We start from the raw sequence: 18,927 nt of genomic DNA, 5'->3' as shown, positions 1-18,927 counted from the left end.
TGGGGTGGGGAACGCGAGGGAGGGACAGGGCATGAAGACTCGGGGTGGGGAACACAAGGGAGGGACTGGGCATGAAGACTGTTGGGGTGGGGAACGCGAGGGAGGGACAGCGCATGGAGACTGTTGGGGTGGGGAACGCGAGGGAGGGGCAGAGCACAGGGACTGGTCTGGTGGGGAACGCGAGCCTAGGATTGGGCAGGGAGAGGCAGGAACTTCAGGCAGACAACTGAGGGAGATCCCGACGGTGTTCGGAGCAGGGAAGGCCGGGGCAACCGGAAAGAAGGGCCTTGTGGCGCCTGAGACCCCAGTTCAATTCCCACCATCGTCTGTAAGGAGTTTGTACGATCACCCCTCCCTCCCGTGACCGTGTGGGTTTCCTTCGGGTGGTCTGGTTTCTTTCCACGGTCCAAAGACATACCGGTTAATTGGTCACATGGGTGAAGTCTCATTGGGCCAGAAATGGCTGTTAATGCACTACGTCTCTGAGTAAATAAATATAAAGGAAGTTGAATCCTCCTGGGAGTGGACGGACTCCACTATAAAGCCCAGAGTCTATGTGAATAGGACCAGACAAGGACTTCGTATCTGTGGTATTTCTGTGTCTGACAAACATGTTATTGCATTTGTTACATTGATAGCTTGGAGGGCCATGCTGTTGAAGTGGAAAGATACGTCGGCTCCCACTCCATCACAATGGTTCTCTCAAATGATGCCAGGTTTTAGTCCAGAGAAAATTAGAAGTAGAACCTTCGAACCTATGTTTGATCTTGAGAAAAGATGGGGTTCATTTGCTGGCTACTACCATTTGAGTTAATTGGTAATTTCCTCCACGATCTAATTGTAAATTTTGGCATAATCTTTCTTGCTGGCAGTTTGACGTTTATCTTTAGAAGCTTTTTGTATGATGCCGTGGCTCCGGGGTTGAACACCTGATGGGTTTTTTTTTTCTCACTTTTTTCTCGCTTTAGTAGGGTTTTTTTTTCTTTTCTTTTTTTTTCAATCCTTAATGTTGTTTTTTTCCCCTTTTGAGACATTGTAAGTGTTACTTCGATGTACTCTTGTATTTTGGATAATAATAGTAATAAAAAGATTTGAAAAGACAAAGACTTCATCCTCCCTGTCAGCACGGAGGGCTCAGGGTACTCGCGGCCCCCATGCACTCATTGCGGCTTCTGCAAGTGATGTCACCACGCATGCCCTGAGCACGGAGGGCGCAGATCACAAGCACGACGCCAGGCCAAAACTCTACTCCCACTGGCCCTTTATTCCAGCTTCTGCCGCTCCAAAGCTCAGGGACCTCAGGGAGGCTTCATATAGCTGTCTGCTCTGTTCAGAGGCAAATGGGGAGGGGCAATAAATGCTGGCATTGTCAGCGACAACTCTATCCCACAAACACTCAAGTTGGTGTGGCACAGCAGCGTAACGCAATTACAGCGCCCGGGCTCAATTCCGCTGCCATCTGTCAGGATCTTGTACGCTGTACCTTTGGCCGCGTGGGTTTCGTCCAGGTGCCCCTGTTTCCTCCCATATACATTCCGAAGATGTACAGGTTAGTAGGTTAATTGGATACTATAGAGAGATTGCAGAAAAGATTTACAAGAATGTTGCCTGGATTGGGGAGCATGCCATATAAGAATAGATTGAGTGAACTCGGCCTTTTCTCCTTGGAGTGACAGAGGGTGAGAGGAGACCTGATAGAGGTGTATAAGATGAGGGGCATTGATCATGACTCGACACAGCCAAAAGGACAAAAGTTTCTGTGCTGTAATGTTCTATGGTTCTATGTGGATAGCCAGTGGCTTTTTCCCACACACACTTTTTGTCCCTCTTCCCTCTGGGAGAAGGTTCAGGAGCTTGAAGATTCGTATGGCAGATTTGGGAACAGCTTCTTTCCAACTGTGTTAAGACTGCTGAACGGATCCTGACCCGGATCTGGGCCGTACCTTCCAAATATCCGGACCTGACTTGCACTACCTTACTTTTCCTTTTCTATTTTCTAATTAATATTTATAATTTAAATTTTTATTGTATTTACTTCGATTTGTACTTCAGGGAGCGCAAAGCGCAGAATCAAATATCTGAATGATATTTGATACTATATATATATATATATATATAGTTACAATCAAAATGATTGTATGCTCTAGTATTAATTGTCTGGTGACAATAAAGTAAAGATGACCAGGGCTGACATGGCTAACATGAGGGGGCTCAGTTTTAAGGTGCTTGGAAGAAGGTACAAGGGGGATATCAAAGGTACATTTTTCACACAGAGAATGGTAGGTTTGTGGAATGCACTGCTGGAGACGGTGGTGGAGGCGGATACAATAGGGTCTTTTAAGGGACTCTTAAATAGGTACACGAAGCTTAGTAAAATAGAGGGCTATGCAGTAGGGAAATTCTAAGCAGTTTCTAGAGCAGTTTACATGATTGGCACAACACTGTGGGCTGAGGTGTCCGTAATGTGCTGTAGATTTCTATGTTTCTAAATGGTGTCATCTTCTCAGGCACGATAACTCTACCATGGACACAACAGAGTAGGGGACTTTCCCGAGTCAATTTCTGTCTTATTAATGTTACTCTAGTAGATGAGGTTAACCAAGAGCAGGGCACTGTCCTTTCTAAAGCAGCCTGACGCAGACTGTTCCTCCACCTCAGCGCTTTCTCATCCAAACTGGCTCCTCAGGACTCACACCACGAGGTTCGGGGACAGTTCGTTCTTTTTGCACTGGCACAGTTTGTTGTCTTCTGGACTGCGTGATCTTACAATGATCCTGCTATACTTGCTTTTCTATGAATTCGTTGAGTATTCCCACACAGAAAATGACTCTCAGGGTTATATATGGTGACATATATGTACTTCGATAATAAAATTGACTTTAAATTTTGAACTTTGAAAGTTATTATCAAAGTACATACATGTATGTCACCATATACATCGCTAGATTCATGTTCTTGCAGGCATACTAAATAAATCTATAGAATAATAACCATAACAGGATCCAACCTGGGGGGGGGGGGGGTTCATTTTTTTCAAGCAGTTACAGGAATACAAGAACTTACCTTTTTTTCTTTACTTTTACTTTACTGTCACCAATTGATACTAGAGCGTACAATCATCACAGTAATAATTGATCCTGCGCTTTGCGCTCCCTGAAGTACAAACCGAAGTAAATATAATAAAAATTTAAATTATAAATCATAATTAGAAAATACAAAAGGGAAAGTAAGATAGTGCAAGTCAGGTCCGGATATTTGGAAGGTACGGCCCAGATCCGTGTCTGGATCTGTTCAGCAGTCTTATCACAGTTGGAAGGAAGCTGTTCCCAAATCTGGCCGTACGAATCTTCAAGTTCATGAACCTTCTCCTGGAGAGAAGAAGGACAAAAAGTGTGTTGGCTGGGTGGGTCATGTCCTTGATTATCTTGGCAGCACTGCTCCAACAGCGTGTGGTATAAAGTGAGTCCAAGGATGGAAGATTGGTTTGTGTGATGTGCTGGGCTATGTTCACGATCTTCTGCAGCTTCTTCTGATCTTGGACAGGACAACTTCCATACCAGGTTGTGATGCACCCTAGAAGAATGCTTTCTACGGTGCATCTATAAACATTAGTGAGGGTTTTAGGGGACAGGCCAAATTTTTTCAGCTTTCTCAGGAAGTAAAGGCGCTGGTGGGCCTTCTTGGCAGTGGACTCTGCTTGGTTAGACCAAGTCAGGTCATTTGTGATATTCACCCCGAGCAACTTTTGACCTGGTCCACCTGCACACCACCGATGTAGATGGGGTTGTGCGGTCCGCTACTCCTTCTGAAGCCAACAACCAATTCCTTTTTCTTGCTGACATTGAGGGATAGGTTATTGTCTTTGCACCATGCCACCAGGTTCTTAATTTCCTCTCTGTACTCAGACTCATCATTACCCAAGATACGGCCTACAATTGTGGTGTCATAATAGAATTTATGATAAACTATATTTAACAAACACTGGCAAATATCCAATATGCAAAATAAAGTCCCACTTTAAAAATCTTCATCCTTTTGTTCACCTCTCTCTCGTGGTCTCCCTGTTCCCTGTCTCTCTACAGACCTCCAGCGTAGACAAAAGATCCCATTGCGCAAGCGTCACCATTATGCGCCATCTTGTATGACATCATCATTATGCGCCATGCCATATGATCTGGGCGATCACGGTTTTTAACAGTGATTCCTCTTGGGAAATTTTTCTCCAGAAGTGGATTGCTGTTGCCTTCTTCTGGCTAGTGTCTTTCCAAGACAAGTGATCCCAGTCACTATCAATACTGCAGCGGCCAATTCTACCCACACCAATTACCACTGCTGGCGACCCCCATGGATTTGTTGTACCCATGTGACGCACCTTTCAGCTCAAATAATGATTGTTCCAAATGTCACAGATATGCATTTGACTCTTTATTAGCAATTAACAAACATACAATCTTGAAGCAGGAAACTTAACAGTTTCCAAGTGCAAGTTAAGCGCAATTGAGCGGTCAACAAAAGAGATGACATCCATCAGTCCCCCGCTCCGAACTCCCACGAACAAAGCATGAATGCGTGACTTATTCCCTTTGCTTTAACCACGCCCCCCCCCCCACTCATGTGACTGGTTACCATAATAAACGCGCGATGCACAATACAATGCAAGTGGCGGGCAAACACACGGCTGCTACAAATACTCTTCAGAGATTGTCTGCCTGGCGTAATTGGTCGCATAACCAGGACTTGTGATCTGCACCGGCCATTCATACGACCGTCCACCACCTGCTCTTGTGGTTTCACGTGATGCTGATCACGGGGCTAAGCACCCTCGCCCGAGTGTGACCTGCAGGCTGGCAGAGGTAAGGAGAGCCTTAACCCCCCTCCTTTGGTTAGAGACAGATTTCCACCCCGCCACCCCAATATTGTGCTACATTCTCAGGTCTCCCGTTAATATGGCCACTGGAGGGTGGGGAAGGGGTTGGAACGTAGTTTGTGGGGGACTGAGTAAGAACCCCTAACCTGCAGTTTTTTTTAGGAAAGAATAGGGAGCTATCAAGGTCAGGATGGGCCTAATGGCCTCCTTTCCTGTACGAGTGCATGGCTTGCTTCTGGCAGCAGCCAGACCCCTTGGCATTGCGCTCCCCACGCTTCTCCGAGCCCCGGTGACACTGGGCCCAGGTCCCACACCTGCTGCTATCTTGGGCGGGCCGACGGTATGTGTCAAGGGTTAAAGATGTCTTGAAGGAGAGCCGGTGGCTTCAGGCAGCAGAAGTGAAATTTTCACTTCCCCAATTCTACGTAGCTAGATTCAAAACGCTAGCTGTCTGCCCTGGTTTTCACATCCTCGCCCTGGCAATGCGGCCTGCTGGGAACTCCCGGCTCCACTGATTCAGGCTTCAGCAGCTCCCTGATCTGCCCTGCCCGTGCCTGAGCCACGAGCTCCGGAGCTCCCTCCTTAAACCTCTCCGCTTCACTTTCCGTTTCTTGTGACGTTTCCCATTTGCCTCAGAGGCAGAGCTTGCTTTGTCTTTTACTTTGGGGGGCCTCACACCGCCCCGGTGTGAGGTCAGTACTAAACGCTGCTGATATAAAACTCCAGAGATAAACACCATGGCACATTCTATAAGATACAAGAGCATAATTAGGCTATGCGGCCCATCACTCTGCTGCACCATTCAATCGTGTCTGACATCCTTTTCCACCCCATTCTCCCCATGACCTTAACCCCCTGGACCATTTGAGAATTTATCAATCTTTGTTTTAAATACACCCACTTGCTTGGCCTCCACAGTCATCTGGTCAAAAAAGTTCCACAGATTCAGCACACTCTGGTTGAAGAAATTCCTCTTCATGACATTTCTAAAAGGACATCCCTATAGTCCCCTAACAGAAATATTCTCTCCACTACCACTCTAACCAGGTTTTACAGGATCTGCTAGGTTGCAATGAGATCCACCACTCCGCCTTGTGAATTCCAGTGAGTTCAGGCCCACAGCCATCAAACGCTCCTCATACGCTAAGCCTTTCGTTCCCAGGATAATTTTTGTGAACCTCCTCTGAACCCTCCCTTTCCTTAGATAAGGGGCCAAAATTTCTCACAATAGTCCAAATGCAGCCTGACCCACACCTTACAAAGCACCCGATAAGCACAACAGATTCTGCAGATGCTGGAGATCTGGAGCAACACACACAGAATATGGGAAAACCCATGCCTTTGAGGGGAAGATCCTACAAAACATAGTGGATTTGGCCCCAGTCCATCATGGTGAAAGCCCTCCTGACCATTGAGCACACCTGCAAGAAACACTGTCGTAGGAAAGCAGCATCCATCATCGAAGATCCTCACCACCCAGGCCGTGGTCTTTTCTCGCTGCTGCCATCAGGTAGAAGGTACAAGAGCTTCAGGACTCGCACCACCAGGTTCAAGAACAGTTACTACCCCTCAACCATCAGGCTCCTGAACAACACTTATCTATCGAGACATTCCCACAACCGATAGTCTTACGTTAAGGATTCTCACAGGCCGGCTTGTCAGCGTCATTGCTGACCAAACCTTACCACCAGCTAAATCATTACCAAGAAGGACGTCCGCGTCAGTTCTCGGGAATTCTGATCGCACCCCTATTTCAACTGGTCCAGACACCAGCTCACAATCCATAATGATCCTATGCAAGGACACTATTTCCGTCCCTTTTCCTATTCCTTTCACAGTGTTATTTCATGCTCATTCTTCATTGCTATTTATTTATATTTCAATAGGTTCAATAGGTACATTTAATGTCAGAGAAATGTATACAATTTGCATTTGCTGTCCATTGATCCTGTTTACAGTTGCTGTTCTATAGATTTACTATATATGCCCGCATGAAAAAGAATCTCAGGGCTGTATGTGGCGACACTTATGTACTCTGATAATAAACTTACTTTAAACTTTGAACAAAATGCTGGAGGAACTCAGCAATTCAGGCAGCATCTACGCAGGGGCATAAACAGTTAACGATGCAGTCTGAGACCCCCTTACAGATGCAGCCTCCATAGATGCTGCTTGACTTGCTGGGCGTTTTGTGTGCTCCTAGTAAAGACCTGACCTTTTACAGTCCTCTCGAAGTGAATGCACATGAATTACAACTGACTCAAACTGCAAGTTAACCTTAGGGGAATGCAGAACTAGTACTCCCAGGACTATAATACCCCCCCATATCTGGCAAGATAAAATGAGCCTATTTGGATCATTGAGTCTATGCCAACCCTCGGTGTGATCACACTCACCCATCTTCTGTTCATCAATACCCCTCTACCCATTCTCCCACCACCAGTTCTCCTTACACGTACTCAGAGAAGAACAGCACAGAAACAGGCACTTCAGGCCATCTAGACTATACTGAACCATTTCAGCTGCCTAGTTCCATCGACCTGCACCGGGACCATAGCCATCCACCTCCCTCCCATCCATGTACCTATCCAAACTTCTCTTAAACATTGAAATCGAGCTCGCATCCACCACTTGCGCTGGCAGCTCATTCCACACTCTCATGACTCTCATGGCTGCAGTCCCGCCCAGCTTCAGTAGAAAAAAACCTGCTTGTGTTTACCTTATCTATACCCCTCATAATGTGCTGGCAGGTAGCACCCGTGGTCCGTGCACCGCGCCTCACGTTAGGCAAAGCTGCTTACTGCGCGCGCTGCTCGCACTTGCCAGTCCAGTGACCTACCCACTCGCCTCCCTCCGCTCAAGTGAACTCCGCAAACAGGAAGCGAAATCCCCGTCGACATGTATATTGGAAAGAAATGAGTCTGAACGAGAAGTGAATGTGGAAGTGATAGTGGGGGGCAGTGAACCTGCTCCTCGAGACTCAGATACAGCCCAACGTCACTACCCCTCCACCTCATCCCACCCCAGCCCAGACCTTCAAGGTCCCTCCGTTGTACTTACTCACTCCCCATTAAACTGCTGGTCTCTATCTCTATCATTCTGTCAGTAGCTGTCTCTTGGTTTCCACTACTGTCAGTCTTGCAAATCTCAGGGATATTATCTCACTCAGATGTAGAAAGATTCTTCATTGCTCGTTCTGTAACAATTTTATTTTTTGACCAGACAGGGTTGTTAACCCTGAGCTGAAACCCCGAACCTGGAGGACTGATGCACCACTCTTAGTCTGACCTCTACCTTATGACCTGTTTGGCCTGGGTGACCCTACTAAGAGCCTAAGCATAAAGCCCTGACTCCACCCAACGTCGCTCTCCAGGTCATTGAGGCTCGCAAGCCTCCAAACCCAACAACAAGGTTGTGGTCCTCTTGGAGGGGTCCCTCCGACGAGACTTAATAAATCAGCTGGATACCACTGCCCCAGATCCAGAGAATTCTGGCTGCACGTTACCCACAGACGATTCCTCAGGTGAATAACCTTCCACATCCTTGCATCCATTATGAGGCTCTGTCAGAGTCATAGAGTTATACAGCAGGTAAGCAGTTCCTTCAACCTAGCTCATCAATGCTGAGCAACACACTGGTGGAACGCAGCAGACCAGGCAGCATCTATAGGAAGAAGTACAGTTTACATTTCGGGCCGAGACCCTTCGTCAGGTCATCCATGCTGACCGTAGTGCCTTCTTCAGCTAATCCCACTTCTCCACGTTTGGCCTGTATCACCCTAAAGCTTTCCCGTCCGCGTACCCTTCACCGTCAGATATGGAGGAGCCACTGAACGGGAAAAAGACTGCAGGAAGTTGTAAACTCAGCCAGCTCCATCGCGGGCTCCAGCCTCCTCAGCACTGAGTCCATCTTCAAAGCCGACTTCACGAAGGTGGAATCCATCATTAAGGGCTCCCACATCACAGGCCATGCTTACTTTTCATTACTACCAGCTGTGAAGGCGGATGAAGGCTGCAACAAATCCATCAGCTCCAATCGTTGTGGTTTCCTTGCCATTGGAATCAGTTGGTTGATTTATGAAGTATTGTGTGCTTCTGGGAGTGCAATGTCAAGTACACGTTAAACAAATACACGCACAAGTGTCTTCCCTCTGTGGAAACGGAACAAAGACCATCATCCTCGACCTCAAGGGATAATCACGATGACAACGACCATCAGAAAGTAGGTACAGGGGCCTGACGACGCATATTCAACATTTTCCTCCCCTCAGCCATGAGATTCTTAATGGTCAATGTACCCATTAATTATATATATTAATTTTTATTGTACATTTTATGCTTTGCACTGTACCGCTGTTGCAAAACAACAAATTTTATATGTCAGTGATTATTATTGGCCAGAAATAAGTACAATCTGTGAACAGGAATGGAGGTGGCCATTTTGTGAGACAGCCCTTGCAGTCACCATTTTGTGAACTGTTTGATAAACTGGTTCTTGTTCCGGGACAACTTAATCAGAGCACTTGAATGTGGACACTGGGAATTTCTGAGAATGATCTGCTAAACCTGAGGCCATTCTCAGGTAAGAAGTTGTTTATTGTATAAGGTGGTAGGTTTGCAGAAGTAAACTTATCATCTCAGCAATACATCAGTCCATGGCCTTCTCTACTGCTGTGAGGAGGCCACGCTCAGGTTGGAAGAGCAACACCTTATATCCTGTCTGTGTAGCCTCTAACCTGATGGCAGGAACGTGTATTTTTTGAACTTCCAGTAACTGCGCCCCACCCTCTCCTTCACCATTCACTCTTCCTCTCTCACTTCATCTCCTTAACCTGCCCATCACTTCCCTCTGGTGCTCCTCCCACTTCCCTTTTTTCCATGATCTTCTGTCCTCTCCCATCAGATTCCCCCTTCTCCAGCTCTTTATCTCTTTCACCAATCAACTTCCCAGCTCTTTACTTGACCCCCCACCCCCTCTCCCGGTTTCACCTATCATCTGCCACCTTGTGTTTCTTCCTCCACTCCCCCCACCTGCTTACTCTAACTTCTCATCTCTTTTTTCCCAGGACTGAAGAAGGGTCTTAGCCTGAAACGTTGACTGTTTACTCTTTTCTATAGAAGCTGCCTGGCCTGCTGAGTTCCTCCAGTGTTTTGTGTGTCTTCATCTGGACCCAGTGTCTGGGTGATCTAGCTTGCCTGGTTTGAAGAGTTGAAGAGACCAAAAAGAATCGCCTAAGCCAGCAAGCTGAGGTGAAGGCAATAAACCAATACTACTTGGTAGCCCTGGACTACATCCAATAGGAATCAAACACGCCAGTCAGGTGACCACGAGCCAATGAAACTGAAACATCATAGATTCCTCTGATAACAAAAAGGGATAAAAATGAGGATTTTGGAAGCTCAGGCAGTGACAACTCTCCAGAGACCAACTGGTGCGGATGTTAGACAAATGGAGATCACATTGGGACCACAAGGAATACCTGGCCAGCCTAGACTTTTCATCCCGGGTATTACATTTTCTCTTCTTTCACTGTCCATGAAGGGTCAGGGAAATGTAATAGGTGTACACGTAGTCACACTCAGTTGGAGGAACAACACCTTATATACCGGCAAGGTAGCCTCCAACCTGATGACATGAACATTGAATTCTCTAATTTCTGTTAATGCCCCTTCTTACCCCATCCCTGATATATTTAGTTTTTCTCCCCCCTCCTTTTTTTCTCTCTCTCTGCCCATCACTCTGCCTGTTCTCCGTCTCCCTCTGGTGCTCCCCTTCCCCTTTCTTTCTCCCCAGGCCTCCTGTCCCATGATCCTTTCCCTTCTCCAGCTCTGTATCCCTTTTGCCAATCACCTTTCTGGCTCTCAGCTTCACCCCACCCCCTCCGGTCCTCCTATCATTTCACATTTTCCCCTCCTACTTTCAAATCTCTTACTATCTTTCCTTTCAGTTAGTCCTGACGAAGGGTCTCGGCCCAAAACATCGACAGTGCTTCTCCCTATAGATGCTGCCTGGCCTGCTGTGTTCCACCAGCATTTTGTATGTGTTACACGTAGTTAGTTAATTTGTGAATTCACATGCTTGAATTGAGACAGTCGAGGTGCAGCACTGTACAAAAGTCTTAGGCACATCAGGAGTCCCACCACTGAACCTCGTGGAACTCGACAGGCCATAGGCCTCCGGTCTGACAAACAACTGCTCACTACAACCACTCTCATTCCTGGCAATAGGCCAATTTTTTTTTAATCCAATTGGCCAGTTTACTCTGGATCCCACGTGATCTCAGCTTCCTGACTGGCCTGCCACGCGGGACCTTGTTAAAGTCCATCACCCTGCCCTCGACCGTCCAAAGGAGATGGGGTCATCGACCAGTTGGAAGAACTTTGGAAAGGTTCCACTTGCTGTCACTGTAATGTGACCACAGCACATCATAGGAGACAGGTCTGGAGAGGGAGGGGTGGAGGGGCCAAAAGGGGTTACAGAGATAGGTAGTGGTGTTGAGTGTGGAGAGGGCTAGAGAGAGGTGGGGTGTAGGGGCTGTGGGGGTTTATGTAGATAGGGAGGGGTGTAGGATCTGAGGAAGTTATGGAGATAGGGAGGGGTGTAGGAGCTGAGGAGGTTATGGAGATCAGGAGGGGTTTAGGAGCTGAGAAGGTTATGGAGATCAGGAGGGGTGTAGGATCTGAGGAGGTTATGGAGATAGGGAGGGGTGTAGGAGCTGAGGAGGTTATGGAGATCAGGAGGGGTTTAGGAGCTGAGAAGGTTATGGAGATCAGGAGGGGTTTAGGAGCTGAGGAGGTTATGGAGATCAGGAGGGGTTTAGGAGCTGAGGAGGTAATGGAGATCAGGAGGGGTTTAGGAGCTGAGAAGGTTATGGAGATCAGGAGGGGTGTAGGAGCTGAGAAGGTTATGGAGATCAGGAGGGGTTTAGGATCTGAGGAGGTTATGGAGATCAGGAGGGGTTTAGGAGCTGAGAAGGTTATGGAGATCAGGAGGGGTGTAGGAGCTGAGGAGATTATGGAGATCAGGAGGGGTTTAGGAGCTGAGGAGGTTATGGAGATCAGGAGGGGTGTAGGATCTGAGGAGGTTATGGAGATCAGGAGGGGTTTAGGAGCTGAGGAGGTTATAGAGATCAGGAGGGGTTTAGGATCTGAGGAGGTTATGGAGATCAGGAGGGGTTTAGGAGCTGAGAAGGTTATGGAGATCAGGAGGGGTTTAGGAGCTGAGGAGGTTATGGAGATCAGGAGGGGTTTAGGAGCTGAGGAGGTTATGGAGATCAGGAGGGGTTTAGGAGCTGAGAAGGTTATGGAGATCAGGAGGGGTGTAGGAGCTGAGAAGGTTATGGAGATCAGGAGGGGTTTAGGAGCTGAGAAGGTTATGGAGATCAGGAGGGGTGTAGGAGCTGAGGAGATTATGGAGATCAGGAGGGGTTTAGGAGCTGAGGAGGTTATGGAGATCAGGAGGGGTGTAGGATCTGAGGAGGTTATGGAGATCAGGAGGGGTGTAGGATCTGAGGAGGTTATGAAGATAGGGAGGGGTGTAGGAGCTGAAGGGGTTTATGGAGATATAGGGAAGGGTGTAGGATTTGGAGGAGTTGATGGAAATAGGGAGGGTTGCTGGAGCTAGCGGGGTTTATGGAGATAGGGAGGGGTGTAGGAATTGGAGGAGCTGACAGAAATTGGGAGGGGTGCAGATGTCAGAGGTAGGGAATGTATAGGAGCTGGAGGGAGTTACAGATTTTGAGCATGGGTCATTTGGCAACATGAACATTCAGAGCTGTGGGCTAGCAAGGTGGGTGTTCAGCAAAGGGAAAGGTGTGTGGGTCCGCTGGGCATCAGCAGTGAGCAGAGATGCCGTGACAGTGGCTGACATGACCTGGACAGAAGTGTTGGACCAGGAGTGCATTGAAGGACCACAGGGTTAATTTTAACTAACAAGACTAGATGTAAGTGTAGAATTGTCTTGCTGTTACCTTCGACCTTTGGCATATAAAATTGTCATGTCATACTGGGCTAGGAGGCCTCTTCCTCCAAGAGTGTCTCAAAATGATGCCTGTTTCTCATTTTTGTTTGAATAAAACACTTCTATATCCTCTTCAGTGTCTCTCTGGTGACAACAGAACCAAAATACTAAACATTGTAGGATGTTCTGATGAAGGGTCTCGGCCCGAAACGTCAACAGCGCTTCTCACTATAGATGTTGCCTGGCCTGCTGTGTTCCACCAGCATCTTGTGTGTGTTGTTGTTAGGATGTTCTTAATGTTTTCTTTCAATGGCTTAATCTAGTTCCTGGAATAAAACTGTGTAAAGGAGAAGCGGATCTAGAACTCAAGGGTGGAAGAGGTGGTGAGAAATGGTAGAGGTGCTAGGTCCCCTCCTCTCCCCCACCTCTTCCACCTCACCCATCTTCAACGAATAATGACCAGTGACAAGGTGCCAAGGGAAATGTTCCCAGCCAGAATTTAATAAACGCTCAATGGCCACTTTATTAGGTGCAACTGTACACCTACTTGTTCTTGTGGATATCCCATCAGCCAATTATCTGGCAGCAACTCCACGCACAAAAGCATGCAGGCATGGTCAAGAGGTTCAGTTGTTGTTCAGACCAAACATCAGGATGGGGGAAGAAATATGATCTAGCTGAAGCTGACTGTGGAATGATTGTTGGTGCCAGATGGGGTGGTTTGAGTATCTCAGAAACTGTTGATCTCCTGGGATTTTCACGCACAGCCGTGAAAGAGTTAACAGAGTTTATTAGAGAACGGTGCAAAAAAAGCGAAAAAACATCCAGCAGTGGTAGTTCTGTGGGTGAAGAAGCCTTGTTGATGAGAGAGGTCAGAGGAGAACAGCCAGAGTGGTTCAAGCTGACAGGAAGGCAACAGTGACTCAGATAGCCACACGTTACAACAGTGGTTCGCAGAGGAGCACCTCTGACTGCACAACACGTTGAACCTTGAAGTGGACGGGCTACAGGAGCAGAAGACCACAAACAAAGACTTAGTGGCCACTTTATCAGACAGGGAAGATACTGAATAAAGGGACCACTAACTGTTGATGCACGTTCGAGGAATGGAACTGGAAAGATAGTCCTTCAATGTAGACATGTATACCACTATGACAAGGATGTCTACTTGACAACAGTCCTGTGTACGTGCATGTACTCACTGATGGTAGCCCTGCCCGAATCAGAGGTGGTGAAGAATCAGCATATAGGAGGGAGATTGAAAATCTGGTTGAGTGGTCCTCTCACTCAGTGTCAGAAAGGCCAAGGGACTGATTATTGACTTCAGTTGGAAGTCTTATCGGAGGATCAAAAATGGAGAAGGTCAGCAACTTTAAATTCCTCGGTGACATCATTTCAGAGGACCTGTCCTGGGCCCAGCACATCAGTGGGATTGCGAAGAAAGCACAGCAGTTCCTCGACTTCCTTAGAAGATTGCGTAGATTTGGCATGTCATCTAAAACTCTGTCAAGACGTATGCTGGAGAGTATATTGACTGGTTGCATCACAGTCTGGTATGGAAACACCACCTCCCTTGAATGGAAAATCCAACAAAAACTAGTGGGATACGGCCCAGTCCATCCCACCATTGAGCACACCTACATGAATCATCGTCACAGGAAAGCAACACCCAGCATCAGGGACCCCCTGCTCTCTTCTCACAGCTGCCATCAGGAGGAAGGTACAGGAGCCTCAGGACTCACACCACCAGGTTCAGGAACAGTTACAGTACTGTGCAAAAGTCCTAGGTGCATGTCAAAAAATTCTGTAAAGTGAAGATGCTTTCAAATATAATGAAATGATGAGTTTCAAAAAAATTACTGTAAAGAGCAGTAAACAGTAAAAAGATTAAATCAAATAAAAAACTACCGATGTTTCGGGCTGAGAACCTTTGTCAGGACTCTGAAGGTCCTGGTGACGGTTTTTGGCCCAAATCGTCGACTATTTACTCTTTTCCATAGAGGCTGCCTGGCCTGCTGAGCTCCTCCAGCACTTTGTGTGTGTTGCTTGGATTTTCAGCCTCAGCGGAGTTTAGAAACACAGAAACATAGAAAACCTACAGCACAATACAGGCCCTTCAGCTCACAAAGTTGTGCCGAACATGTCCCTACCTTAGAACTACCTAGGCTTATTCTTCCAAGCTCCATGTACCTATCCAGGAGTCTCTTAAAAGACCCTATCATTTCTGCCTCCACCACCGTTGCCAGCAGCCCATTCCACGCACTCACCACTCTCTGCGTAAAAGACTTACCCCTGACATCTCCTCTGCTCCTAAAGCGGCAGAGCTGCAATCTACACAAATGCACCAGTGTCCGTTCTTCACAAGAGATTCAGATAGTAATGGCAGCAACCTAACACGGGGATATACAGCATACAGCAACACCAGCCCAGGAGTATAGACACCCAGCATCAAGCAAGCCGCAGTGAAGTAAGGGTTGTACAGGCCGGTCCACTGTAATCCAGCTGACTCTGATTGCAGTCCTGTTCTGCAATCACGCACATTGGAGGCAGTCCTGTGGCACAGCAACATGCTGAAAGCAGCACTTCAGTATAGAATAGACATGCACCCCGAGCACAATAACTAAGTAAAGGAGGCAAGACTGCTACATAGATTTGTACACTTCCTGCAGTTCAGCGTTAAGACCATAAGGCGTACGGTGCTGTGCAAAAGTCTTAGGCATATATATATAGCTGGGGTGACTAAGACTTTTACACAGTACTGTCTTCGTCAATGTGGAGCAGAGGGCGAGTTTGTAGATCTGGCGGGAGCAAAGCAGATCCTGTGGGGCAGCTGGCAGAGCAGGAGTGCCAGGGGTGGGGGTGATACGGGTGTAGACACACCTAGCCCTGAGACACCAGGCAAGGTCATCTGATTCCAAACAATTGGTTACTGATCATCACAGAATGTTTCTCCGGTGCTTCTTGCTCCCTCCCCTCTCCCTTCCCCTTTCCCCAATCATGATTCCCCTCTCCCTGCCTCCTTCCCACTCTCAGTCCACAATAGGGACCCAGATCAGAATCAGGTTTATCATCACTCAAGTGTGTCATGAAATTTGTTTTTTTTGCACAATGCATAAAATTACTACAGTCCTGAGTGATATTCTGGTGCTGCTGCAACTTATTTTCTGCTACTTATCTACTTAATACTGTTTTTCTATTACTGTCTTGTTTTTATTTACCACTTTGTTTGATCACCTGAGAGGAAGCCAAACAAGAGTTTCATTGTATCTATGTACAATGACAATAAAGATCATTCATTTATTCAATGGTTATTTGATAACTGGAAATACGTAATACACAGTACTGTGCAAAAGTCTTAGGCACCATAGTATATATATATTAGGTATATATAGTTTTATATATATATATATATACACCTAAGACTGTTTCACAGTACTGTACAGTAGAAGAACTAGGCCATTCAGCCCATCGAGTGTGCTCACCATTCCATCATGGCTGCCTATCTATATTAACCTGTGTATACAGTATTCCCATGAAGGTTTCGGCACCCTTCGTAGGGTAAAGAAGCTGGCGATAGTCCAAATGACCATGGCGCAGCAAGTGTGTTCAGCCACTGCTCCTCTCAAAGATTAGCAGGAAAAACTAGCTTTGTCACCAACGCACGCGGTGAAATGCGTACGTCTTTGGACTGTTGGAGGAAACCGAAGACCGTGCAGTCATGGGGAGAATGTGCGAACGCGTGGCAGACTGTAGCAGGAATCGAACCTCGATCGACGACCCCAAGAGTTGTGAAGCGAATGCACTAACGGCTACGCTGTCGTGCTGCCCTACTCGCGGCCGTCCCGTGACCGCCTGGATGAGCTGGACTCCCTGAGGTACAGAGCAACAAAGAATAGGAGCTTCAGGGAAATGGACACGCCACAGCTTCAGACAGATTTGGACACAAACAAGAGAAAATCTACGGATGCTGGAAATCCACAGTAACACACCAGCATGCTGGAGGATCTCGTCAGGCCAGGCAGCATCAATGGAAAAGAGTAAACCATCGACGGTTTGGGCTGAGAACTTTGTCAAGAAGTCAGAGTAAAAAAGTTGGGGGAGGGGAGGAAGAATTACAAGGCAGTAGGTGATGGGTGAAACCGGGAGAGGGGGAAGGGTGAGGTCGATTGGTGACAGAGATAAGGGGCTGGAGAAGGGGGAATCTGATAGGAGAGGCCAGAAGTCCACAGAAGTGGGTGGGGAGCGCCAGAGGGAGGTGATGGGACAGGTAAGGAGATAAGGTGAGGGAGGGAAATGGGAAAGGAGAATGGCTAAGGGGGGGCAATTACAGGCAGTTTGAGAAATTGATGTTCGTGCCATCAGGTTGGACGCTACCAAAACGGAATATAAGGTGTTAGTGAGGCCTCATCTTGGCAGAAGAGGCCATTGACTGTCAGCAGCTCTGTAATAAGGCATTCAGTACTTATGAAGCAGAAGGTCCCGCTTTTTCTGATGTAGTTGCTCGGCAAAGTGGTCTCCCAATCTACGTCGGGTCTCACCGATATACTGTGTTCAGTCACCAATGTAGCATGGGAAAATTTTGGGAGTGACATCGGCATAGGCTTGGAACAGAGACTGTTCCACGTAGCCACCAAAAAGGCAGGCAGATCTGGGACCAAAGCAAGTGCCCATGGTTACATATTTTGTTTGACAGTAATGGAAGGAGTCAAAAGAGAAGTTATTGGGAGTGAGGCTCAGTTCTACGAGAAGGGTGAGAGCAGCAGCGGAGTGGAACTGGTTGGGTCTGGTGTCCATAAAAAAGAGGAGGGTTTTGAGGCCTTCTTGATGGAGGATGGAAGTGCATAGGGACTGGACATCCACAGTGAAAATGAGATGACCAGGGCCGGGGAGCTTGAAGTCGTTGTAAAGATCAAGATCGTGTGAAGTGTCGCAGATGTAGGTAGGAAGGGACTGAACCGGGGGGAATAAAACAGAGTCATGCTGATATAAATCTGGCGGGGCAGGCAGGAACAAGCAAAGACCTTGGGCACATACAGTATATATCGTGATGTCGGCACTATGTTGGCATAGGGGCTGGAGGTCGTCCTCACCTGCAGCGGACACGGGAGGCCAGAAGTCACAGCTGCTTGTTGTCATTTGCTGAAAACCCTCTCCAACGGAGCTGGGGAAGCTCGGCCTCTGCCTCAGCCTCCTCCCAATATACGGGAAGTGATTCCTGACTTAGAAAAACGTAGAAAATCTACAGCACAATCTAGGCCCTTCTGCACAACCTGTGCCGACCTGCACAAATACAGGGTAGAGTTTTATTGCTGGGTGAGCAATGTTGAAGAGACTGACGGAGAACCCATGCCATCTGGGTTCTGTACAACATCCACTCTCTCATACACTACATTTCCTACTTTAGGTTGCTTGTAACAGACAAGAGGCCATTCATCCCTTTGTGTCCATGGGATTCACCAGTCCCTCGTCCACGGTTTCCCTGTAACATACCCTCTCTCTCCCCACCCCCATGCCCTTTATTTAGAGATACATCGCAGAACAGACTTTTCTGGCCTTTTCTGAGGTGTGCGTATGTGTGTGCACTCGCGCACATCTTTTGTTACAAACACACAGAGGAATTTAAACTGCGCACAAAAGGTTGTCACCCTCTACCCCGTCAGCACGTTAAGTGTATTTCACAATCGTACACAATCGCAATTCCTTTCTCAGTTTCTGATGTGGACGGTGTTGACAACGTGGAGTTTGCGATGATTTGTCTGCAGATTTTAGAACTGCCTTATTGACACTGTTTATATTGAGGAAATTATTCAGTGCACACATGGTGTTGTCACTGGGCAGAGAAACTGCCAGCACACAAGATTTTTGGGCACACCGGTCATTATGAATTAGAGGGAACACTGGTTCCGCCCCTTCAATTTGCACCACCCAGGAACCCCTAGCCAGATCACGGGACAACTTATATTGACCATTTGATGTCTTTGGACTGTGGGAGGAAACCAGAGCACCCGGAGGAAACGCACGCGGTCACAGGGAGAACGTACAGATTTCTACAGACAGCGGCGGGAATTGAACCCAGGTTGCTGGCTCTGTGAAGCGCTGTG

General features: G+C 47.4%; 1 protein-coding gene across 5 annotated transcripts in view; it reads right to left on the bottom strand.

The window, feature by feature from the left end:
* LOC132381421 (RAS guanyl-releasing protein 1-like) overlaps positions 1-18,927 on the bottom strand; it is a 219,428-nt gene that overhangs the window by 116,587 nt on the left and 83,914 nt on the right. The window contains exon 1 of one of the 5 annotated variants that reach the window (XM_059950817.1): positions 7,587-7,668. The exons of the other annotated variants lie outside the window; for them this stretch is intronic. The gene's annotated coding sequence lies outside the window, so the exon portion shown is untranslated. Of the gene's footprint in view, positions 1-7,586; positions 7,669-18,927 lie in introns of those variants that run through there. 5 annotated transcript variants of the gene reach the window in all.

This window comes from Hypanus sabinus, chromosome 26 (assembly GCF_030144855.1).
Source record: "Hypanus sabinus isolate sHypSab1 chromosome 26, sHypSab1.hap1, whole genome shotgun sequence".
NCBI classification, from domain to species: domain Eukaryota; kingdom Metazoa; phylum Chordata; class Chondrichthyes; order Myliobatiformes; family Dasyatidae; genus Hypanus; species Hypanus sabinus.
The sequence above is the reverse complement of the archived record's forward strand: the minus strand, read 5'-3'. Positions and strand labels throughout refer to the sequence as shown.